We start from the raw sequence: 10,912 nt of genomic DNA, 5'->3' as shown, positions 1-10,912 counted from the left end.
AGGTGTATTATGTCAGCTGAAGTTTCTTATTTTTAATGAAATATCAATGAAGTGCTTGATGGATGTGCATGAAAGTAAAGTTTTTCTTTCTGATTTAACACTAAAGTCTACAGCCCAGATGCTCATCAGCTTCACATCAAATAAGAGGAAAGGATCCATGCCAGTTTACACCACATGACAATCTACCTCCCAATCCTCCTCCCAAAATTACACTGGATATTTAGAACCACTTATGCCACTTGGTTCTCCAAATAAAAATATTATACAACAATGTCTGTGCAATTGTGACAGTTTTAATAGCTCAATGTCTATACAAAAAAAAAAAAAAAAATTGGTGGAGGCCACACATAGAATGTGTTGGATTCATGCCCTTCATTTTATTAAAATACTATAAAATTGTCTATTACTGTAGTCTCTAAAGATTTGGTTTACTTTTTTTTTTTGATAGTGAATATCATGAATTATATCCTAGAACTCTACATTCAGTTTGTTGAAATTAATTTGTTCAGTTCCCATGTTTTTATAAGATTGTCACCATGTTATTTTTTTTTATTTCATTTGCAGTCATTCACATCACTCTCAGAGGTATGCAGTCTCACCTCATGCACGTACCCTGTTGTTGCTAGTTGTAAACCACATCCTCAGATTAGTTGCTTAATACTTTGGCAAAGAAGGGGCAGTCAAGAGGAAAGATCTGCTCGCACGACAAGCAAGAGACAAACTAAGTTAGGCAGCACAAACTACAAACAGGGAAGGAAATCTAAGCTCAAAAAGAATTAGATGTCTCTAACTGGGCTGAAGGGAATTGGCTGGGAAACAGTTCCAGATCAGCTTCTATCTAATTTGAATCAGGTATCTGAACCTCAGATTCCCACTCAGGAAAACATTTTATCCATAGTTAATTTATATGTTAGGATCAAGAGCCATCAGTACCTTGACTAAAAATTTCAGAATTTTTATGACCCCATGTTAATCACAGCCACAGAAAACAAAGTCTTCAGCTACCCTCAGGGAATGGAAAACAGGAAGGTTGGATCAAAAATGAAATCCCAATAATGGGGGTAATACAGGATCCCAATCTAGGGAGCAAGCCCCATGCAGACAGTACTAGTTATTATTATTATTATTCCTGTTATGCAATTATTCCTATGCAAATTGCTACGTTTCATGTGAAATCATTACATTTTCATTACTGCAGAAGCTGATACTTAACTCAATATTGCCAAACTTTAGGCAGTTCTGTGCATGCTGAAAGCAGGCTGTGTACAGACTTAGCTACAGCTTTCACTAGAAACTCGGAGAGCCCACACAATATGGTGGTAGAAGAAAAAGGATTTTGTTAACACTGGTTCTCCCTGAGTATTTAAAAAGAGCACTAAGGGCCTCCTTATGTATCTACGTTTTGGCTTTGTGCTTTTTTTTAAATGAAAATGCAGATTCAGTAGTTGCTGCATTCTCTTGTTCAGAATGGTTGCTGTTTTTCTCAGATCACCGAAGTCTGGGTGTGGAGTGCTTGAAGTGAGCAACCTCAATGTCACTTTTGCCAACATTTAAAAAAATCTTCTGTATCAGGGCTACAATATATTACATATAAATATGTATTGTTTCAAGCAAGTGGTTAGTTTTCATTGTCTGTTGCTATGTTTTTATTTCTCATAATTGTAAAAATGATGGCTTTATTGCTTTGCAATTGTCTTGCTAATTCATGACATTGCCCATTGTTATTGTAGAATGGAAATAACTATGTAAAATCTTTAAAAATGCATGAAATTTCTATATTATAAAAATCTTATATAAAGGCAAAACCCAGCTGTTAATTCAAAACTGAATGTAAATTTCAGATATTTGGCATCTGCATTGTTTTTACTCCCTGAACATATGGATGCAACTTAGTTTAACACCGTCTATTTCTCATACAAATTTTAGAAATCGGAAAGAAGCTATAATTAATAAAAACAATTTTGAGTGAAATTACAATGCCTGCTGAATGCCTTCTTGGGCATGTAGGGAATGGCAAATCAATTTCTAGTATGCTTCATGACAGCTGAAAGTAGCCGTGCAATACTTAAGCTGAAGCAGTTTAATTAAACCTTGGCATTTTAACAGAATAAAAGAAAATTAACTATCCTATTTCATTTCCCTATAGTGTAAACAGAGTGCATGACAGGCATCTGTGAGATATATAATTAATCCCACTAGTAAAAAAATACTTTCAAGGATAGTTATGAAGATTTCAGCTTATACAATAAAGTTTATATCCCAAAGATGCTCATTATGTACCCCTAAAATTACTTAACGAGAAGATTTATTGTTGTATACACTGTGAAAGAAAAATGTACGGCTATATATATAAGTAGATGCATTATATATATGTATTTGTAACTTCAAAGAAAGATGACTAAAAGGAAGCTGGGAAACCAAGAAGCAACTGCACCTAACAAAACTGGAGAAAAAGTCTGCAAAGCACATTTAATGTGCTAAAAAGCTGGATGTAAGGAAGGAGTTGTACTTTTCATTACATTTTTATAAAATATTTAATGAAATATTTATTCATTGGTTTGAAATAAGCATCAGTGAATTATGTAAAAACATAGCATCTTTGCTAATAACATTGAATGACATCATTGTTATTGAACTGCAATTTATGTTTAAATTTATTTTAATAAAGCATGCAACTCATAATCAAGCCAATTTTCAATTAAGTGATAACTGAATGGTGATAGCAGGATCTGCTGTACAGTGAAGCAGAAGCAGCAGAAAGGGCAAAAACTTTCCATGACATGTCCTGAAGGAAAGAAAGATGGCCCATCCCTGGAAACATTCAAGGCTAGGTTGGATGGGGCCCTGAGCAACCTGATCTGGTTGAGATGTCCCCGCTCCTTGCAGGGGGGTTGGACTAGATGACCTTTAAAGGTCCCTTCCAACCCAAACTATTCTATGATTCTATAAATAAGCATGTAACAAATTTTCAGCTAGCTAGGAAATGGTTACTGCAATTTCAGATCCTATAGGGTGTTTTAACTGGCCTCCAGCTGCTGCACCAAAAGGGCAGTTGTTTCCCACAAACCCTATCTCTCATCTGTTAGGCCCCACGGCTGTCTTGGATATGTTAGAGCACATCATGCTCACTCAGTTGTGCAAGCAAATTAATCAGGTCCCAGATCCCCAGTGATGATAACGGCAGCTTGAACCATTAGTTCAGTTAGATACATATGGGCACTTGCACAAAGGTTTCTTAATCTCAAACTGAATCCCACCCTCAGAACAGGAGCAAAAAACAAATAATGGGGATAAGCATATGCCTGCATACAAGTGTCTAATGCCATTTGAGATGCCTTAAGTTGTCCAAGAAATCCACGTGGGGCTGGCAAAATGACAAAGGACATAGAAGGAAGATGCACACTGCTGGAGGGGAAGCTGGGCGCCAGGTTAAGATACCCTTAGGGTATCAAAGAATGCTGGACCCTACAGATAGCCAATTGACACGACTCTTAAAACAGCATATGCATGGGTATTAGGCGCCTAAAACGAAACTGTGACTAAAAAAAATTTTTCTCTGGCACACCTGATCTTACAGGGTTCCTGATTTGATGCAAAGCTCTCTAGTCACCAACAGTTCTGCACCTACATGTACTCAGAACAACTCGGCTTCAACAGTTCAGTGCCAAGATCCTACCTGAGCTGAAGCGAAATAGATCAAGGAGCACAAAGGACCCAACATGGAAGGTCTGCACAGAGCACTCTGAGTACTTCTACTAAAGATAAAAAGGAAAAGTGGTTGCTCTGCTTTTCCCAACATCTTATAGGAAAAAAAAAAAGGACAGTTGGCTCTCTCATCCTTTAGGGATATATCCAATAATGTGTTTATGCAAATAAAGTTGAATTGATCAGCAGATACAGAAAAGATGGAGTCAAGACGCTTCTTGGAGGTGCACAGGAGTAAGACGAAACGAAACAGACAGACTGGAACACAGGAAATTCTGATTTGATATCAGGAAAAAAAAATTACCTTGCAGATTATTCAGTCTAGGAACAGGTTGCCCAGAGAGGTTGTATACAGGCTTGGAGGTGTTCAAGACTCAGCCTGACACGGCCTGGAGCAACTTGACCTAATTAGACCTGGTTTAAGCAGAGAACAGACTAAAATGACCTCTAAAGCCCCTTTTCTATCTGAACCACTCTATGGTTCTATGAAGGTAATTTTAAGCATGCAGCTTCAGATATAGATATACTTAATTCCCACTAGAATGCATAGGATTTCAGTTAATCCTCACAGCTGATGGAGCCTCTAGTTTCCAGTATTAAATACAGGAACCTGCATTAGGTATCTAAGGGATACACAACGTACCATCGCAGATAGGATTCCCATAATGAAATACAAAATAAGAAACAGGTTAAGCAGAGAGCTAAGAAACACTGCCCACAGAAGGATATCTGAACTTTCTTTCCTTCACTCTTCACCAGCTCTAAACAATGAAACTAATGTGCTCACAAACTCAGTAGTGGAAATGCAGATCCTACAAATAAAAACTTAACGAGGAACTACATTTATACCTTTCGTAACACTGAGGGTTGAAAAGCTGAAGCAGAATTGGGAGTAGCGGGAGTTTATAGTAGAGTTTGAAACATTTTTCCCACTTTATGCCTATGTAAGTAATTCTTACTTTTTTTATTATGTTCCTTCTAAATGAATTTATATTTTGCAAAGAAACTTTATATCCTGCACTAGTCACACAGCAGCAAAACTTATTTGGTTGTCCTTTTCAATTCATAAGTGGTTTTTGTTTAAGAAAAAAATACATATGTTTAATATTAAAATAAAGGCTGAGATAGTTTAAAAAAAAAAACACCAGAAAATATGTTAAGGAATTCTATGATTTAATAGTGGCTTTCTTCATGATTATTTCATCTCAATTACTGTTACTGAAAATTCTTGTATTTTCCTGGAACTAGGCTTTAATTTTGCAGAGGTAGCGGCAATTCTAAAGTAGATATTTTATTCTGGCTGCCATTTGCTACAATTCCTTCTTTTTCAGTGGGAAAATATGTCTGTCTTCTTATTGTGTTTCAGAACAGCGGTAACACAAGACTGAGGGCTCTCAAGCTACTGTATTTTCTTACAAGTCGTAAGTGATCTGTCATACTGGAATCCATCTGAACTTCTTTAAGAACATACAGTATAAATTATTCTATGGGCACATAAGGGAAAATTTGGAGTGTACTGCATCATTCACCTCTCACGGAAGAATACATCTCTAAATATCAGTGTATCCTCTAGATTAAAAAGATTAAATTTGATTTAGTTAGGTATAGGCAATTCTAAATTGTATGAGGATTTCATAACAGTCCAGATTTTTCTTGTTTTAGTGAGGACAGAAACAATGGCACAGGACAGATGGCACATCACTATTCCACATACGAGACTGTGGCATAAGACCTGATGCACTTGTAATGAATCCTATCCTGATTCTCAGGAAGTATTTGAAACGGTTTTATCTTTAGGTACCATTGAGGAACTTCTCTATGCATTATTGTACATAAACTAATGGTCTACTCTGTAAAAATTTCACCATGTACATGTCTGAATATATTCAGTACAACAGCTGAAGTGAGCAGTATACATTCCTAACAATAGGGCAGAAATCCCTACAAATAGGGCAGAATTCACGGCATGTTCATGCTAGTACTACTATGTATTAATTTATCTCTGTATTGATTGTCATAATGAACAATATTTGGTTTCTTTATTTTTTTTTACTTTCCTTGTGCTCCTCACAGGGACATGTGTTATCTATATTCTTAAAAGTAAAAAGTGAAACATAGCTGCACGTAACAATGTAAATTAAACTTAAAATTTTAGATGGATATAACACATAATAGTAAAAGTAATTCCAGCACTACTACTGCACAGTAAAAGAACAATGTAAAATAACATTTCAATGTAGTAACATAGCTGATGCACTAAATCTACTATCACCATTACTTTTACCCATTACTTGGTATGTTTAAAAGACACACAGTGGGCGTGTATTCCTCTGGACGACACAAGAATTAGTGAGTTAACAAAACAAAACGATTCCTCTTCAAGACTGTATGACGTTCTTGCTAAAATATGAATAATGACACAAAAGAATTTTCAAAAGTACTGATTACCATTACAAAGACCTCAAAGGATTCACATTTCCCTATATAGTGTCCTGGTAGGACATTCTTAGGCTGACAGTAAAGGCTTTAAAATAAAATTGTTATGCTACCTGCATGTCTGTCACAATTTGGCAAGAGATGAGACTACAATTTAGATAGAAAAAATCCCAACAAACAAAAAAAACCTTGTTAACAATGTTGTAAATCCAGTTTTCAGAAGGATGTTAAATGGCTTGTTTACAACCACTGCTGCAATAGCTGTAACATCTCTAAACAGAAATTTATATTCTTTGTACAACTACAGAAATAAAGATTCTAGTAAGTTGAGGAGATAAATCAATTTTTTTTAAAAAAAGACAAGTAAGTCTTAGTTGTTCTGTTTAACTAGTTTAAATATCATAAACTATTTAACATACACCATTGTGAAACAATTATTTTTTTCAAGCAATTGCCATCCTACTACAATTGCTTTACAAGAACACTTTCATGCTTCTGAATCACCTTTACCATGATACTACCAAACCTCTTATCCAACTATACTGTATCACTGATTTTGTTTTAAGCAGATAGAATTAAAAAAAAATTCAAAAACTTAAAAAATAAAAAAATTAGCTTACAGTCAATGAGTGCCCTACTGTAAACAAGATGTGTCATAATAAAAGGTTATTTTTAATTAACAATTCCTTATTTAGAACTGCAATATAACATTTAAAATCTACTTAGTTTGTACCTTTCTCCACAGACTGAGAAAAAAAAAAAAAAGATAAAATAGCAACTGAGAATAAAATAATACAACATAAACTGGGACAGAGGTGGTGGAAGTAAGAACCGTTGTACACTCCGCCAACAGTGCATTCATATTGGTCAGACCTAAAAGTTATAAAAAGACAAGTAAAATACGCAGTCTGAATTAATTACAGTAAAATTCCATTGAAGCAGAGAATCTTTGAAAGTGTACATTCAAAAATAAGAGGGGGAAAAAAGCAAGATGAATGAAGGGAAAAAAGGAGCAAGGAAGGCATGAAAAGTCTGAAGGAATAATTTGGAAAAACTGTCCTAGACAGAGAGAATGCAATTAAGAATGGTCCTCGTCCATACTGCCTGCCAGGAATGAACACCAAGGGAACTATCCCGTCTGGGCTTCCTCTCGGTTGGACCTAGTAGGTTTGCACTGAAAGGAGCCTTGGACTTAACCAGTACCTACACATCGGGGCCCCTCAGCGGAGAAGGTGCCAGAAAAAAACTGCAAATCTCAGTTACTTACAAACGAATCCTCAAATTACTGCCTAAGCACCTGTAGATTCAACAGGTGTAGACAGGAATCTCCAAAAAACATTCTCCAGAATGCTCAAGTGATACACTTACCTTTTCGTACGCTACAGAAAGAGCTTAAACAACTTTGAGAGACAATCATGGATTCTAGATGCTGTGTGAGGAATACAATGGGTAACGGAAAAACTGAAGAGGATTATGTCTAAATTTCTACCTGCCTCAGGTGCTTAGGTGCCTGCTTCAGGGCTAAGCCTTAGCCATCTGCATCCACTGAGGACTCAGAATGATGAGACTTCTTCAGAGGTGATACCAGGTTTTTTGTAGCTTATGTGGCTACAGTTTGAATGTAAACCATAGAAAAAATAAGAAAATTTTGCTCCCTTCTGCTTTTCTAAGATGAAAAACTTATTTCTTTAGGCAAAAACTGTGCTCAAGACGAATAGGTCTAATGTTTTAGTATTACAGCTTAAAATCATATTTGAAAGACTCCATGATAACTTATGTATTTGTGACATCAAGTACAATAAAGAATGAAAGCTGAAAGACAGTTCAAGTTAGATTTTCTAACTGTCTGTTGTTTCTTTGGTTTTGTCAATAACTACTGAGCTGCAAAACCAAATTGATGCTTGGAAAAGAAGGGATGTTTTCATTATAAATTCAGATGCTCATCCTTTTAATTATTAGAAGAGATCAAAATACACAAACGTGTGAGCAAAAACTGTATTTTTTTTTGTCACAGAACTTTGAACGATAGAAGTTGTGTATCTTCTAGCTTTCCATATAATTTTCTAGTAGTCTAAATACTGCTATCATTGTCACCAATATCAGTATTATAATTTTATTACCATAGTTACTGCGAGTCCTAGACATAAACCTGAACCACTTTGTACTAGGTGCTGTACAAAGAGCAGAACGGGAGTCTTTGTCTTTAAGAACTTATAATCTAAACACAACAGCAGAAGGGAGGGACAGAAACTAAAGACCCTACAGATAAATACGGGAACACTCAATATATAAGGAACAGTTTTCTTTACAGTGGGAGTGGTGGAACACTGGAACAGGTTGCCCAGAGAGGTGGGAACATTCAAGGCCAGGTTGGACGGGGCTCTGAGCAGCCTGATCTGGTTGGAGATGTCCCTGCTTCTTGCAGGGGGGTTGGACTAGAAGACCTTTAAAGGTCCCTTCCAACCCAAACCATTCTATTATTCTAACGTTAGCCAGTTCGTTACAAAACCAAATGTCTTTACATCCATATCTCACTCATCGCTTATTCCGTTGTAAAAGCAACCTGTCTTCAAAAACAAGTGAATACACAGTCACTCAAAATAAATGAGTTTTCCTCAGGGATTTTACAGTTGCTATCAATAATAGGATATTTTATTTTCTATGGAACAGATTATTACGTGCAAGTTATTACTACCTTTAAGTCTCTGTGATGAACATATCAAATGCTACTGCTGTCCCAGTGATTAAAACATATTGTGAACATTTTACTTGCACCAATGATTTTTAAAATAATATTTTTGATGTATAAATTCATATATAGTATGGTACATTAGCAAGTACACAGTTTTTGAAACAAGCTAGAGCAAACAAAGTATTACTTGGTTCTCACAGAAAAATATGTTTGTATATAACTATGAGAAACTGCAGGGTGTGAAGCTATACCTGAAAATATACAGTAAATATATATGTGTGAAGCTTGCAATATTCTAGTAAGTTGAATGTTCTTAAATTAGTTTCACTTGCCAGCATGTCATTTTTGGTCTGTATCATCTTTTCTGCAAGAAAGATTTAATTTGAGCACTAGCAACTTTTTTATTATATAAAGTGAGTATTTTCTTATTTTTTTATTTTCTTTAAGAAAACAACTGAATTTTCCACTGATTTTAACTGGCTAGTGTTATCTAGTAATTTGCACTATCTCAAATTCAGACACACAGTTCAAGGGAGCAGAAGAGATTTCTTACACAGGATACAAACTGGCAGCAAACAGCACCTCTGAGTGGGGCCTTTCACAAAAGACTTCACAGTCAGCTACAGATCTTAGCTGCTTCGTAACAACCACCAAAAAACAGGGACAACAAATTTCAGAAATAACTTGAAAATGCTGATCTCTCCTTGTTATGGAAAAAAAAATTTCACCAGTCCTGAGCAGCAGCTCCACAGGTAACTCCCAGGGACCTTCCAGCTCCATGAAAAACCAGCTGAACATTTACTATTGACCATTATTATTTTCACCAACACTACAACAGCACCTGGAAGTCCAGACTGGCACACCACTTTAATGCAAGAGATGGCTACTTAAGTATCATCCTCTACATCTTTGGTAACAACTTCTGTGAAAATATCTATACATACAAAATATTTAAAATTATTTTTAGACATTGGTAAAGCGAAAGGATTGATGAGCCAGAAGAAGAAGGAAGATTCTGCACAACAGAGGGCAGGAAGAATAATGAAGAGAGAAAACCAAAGGGAAAGATATGGATTACACAGTCCTACACTAAAGTAGGCTAGCTTTTCAGGTTTTTTTAATCCAACCTCTACCCTGGCCAGTCTGTGCTTACAGTACCTTGATTATTACACACCACTTACAGAACACAAGTCGTGTGCCAGACACAAGTTCACTACAGTTCACTACAACTGTCCCAGAATAGCTGAGATACAAGGGGCTGGAAGAGATCAGAATGAGACTCTGACTGAAAAAGAGAAACGTTTTAAAGTGTTGCAGGTCATGCCAAAAAACGTTGCAGGAAATCAATGAAGAGGTTACTCTACACATTAATGATAATCTGGATTAAGAGATTAATTTGATGTTCTGCTTTTCCTCCTCTTATTTCTGCAGTAAATATTCCAACGACACACTTCAGTATAAAACCAGCAATCCCTACTCCAGTTTCATTAATCACTGTGTGTATTCCACCCCATCTCTCAATCTTTTTCCATTTGAGGGACAGGAGCTATTCATGAACCGCCATCAGCAGCTCAGTCAGGCACCATGACCTTCCCTTGCCATCCACAAACATTAGAAGCAACAAACCTACACATCCATATGTGCTTCAAATTAGGTTGACTAAGAGTTAAAAATCAAGTCAGTTCTCCAAGGGCTAGGATGATGCCACATCTGCCAGCAATACTGCTTTTACTGCTACTCCTGCATGTTTAAGATCCACTTTGCTACGCTTGTTGTAAAGGTGAGTTCAGTTTGAAGAGCTGGAATCCAGCTCTCCACTACCCATGTAGAATGGGATTATTTGCCAGCCAATGGCAAGATACATGGCACAATTCCTACAGAAAAGTGTATGGATAGTGTAATACAACTGATATTTCCACTCCTTTCAACCACATACTTCTGTGTGTTTCGCTTGGATTTGCTAGCTCTTTCAAGCTGTGCCTTGTCTTTTGATCTCCAAGTCCCCTCTTGTCCAACAATCACTGCAGTGCTTCCGTTATTTCCTACTTTTCCAATGTGTATTTCCCCTAATTAAAATCC

The sequence above is a fragment of the Chlamydotis macqueenii genome, chromosome 1, assembly GCF_036417535.1.
Source record: "Chlamydotis macqueenii isolate bChlMac1 chromosome 1, bChlMac1.mat, whole genome shotgun sequence".
NCBI classification, from domain to species: Eukaryota; Metazoa; Chordata; class Aves; order Otidiformes; family Otididae; genus Chlamydotis; species Chlamydotis macqueenii.
This window is presented reverse-complemented; position numbering follows the sequence as displayed.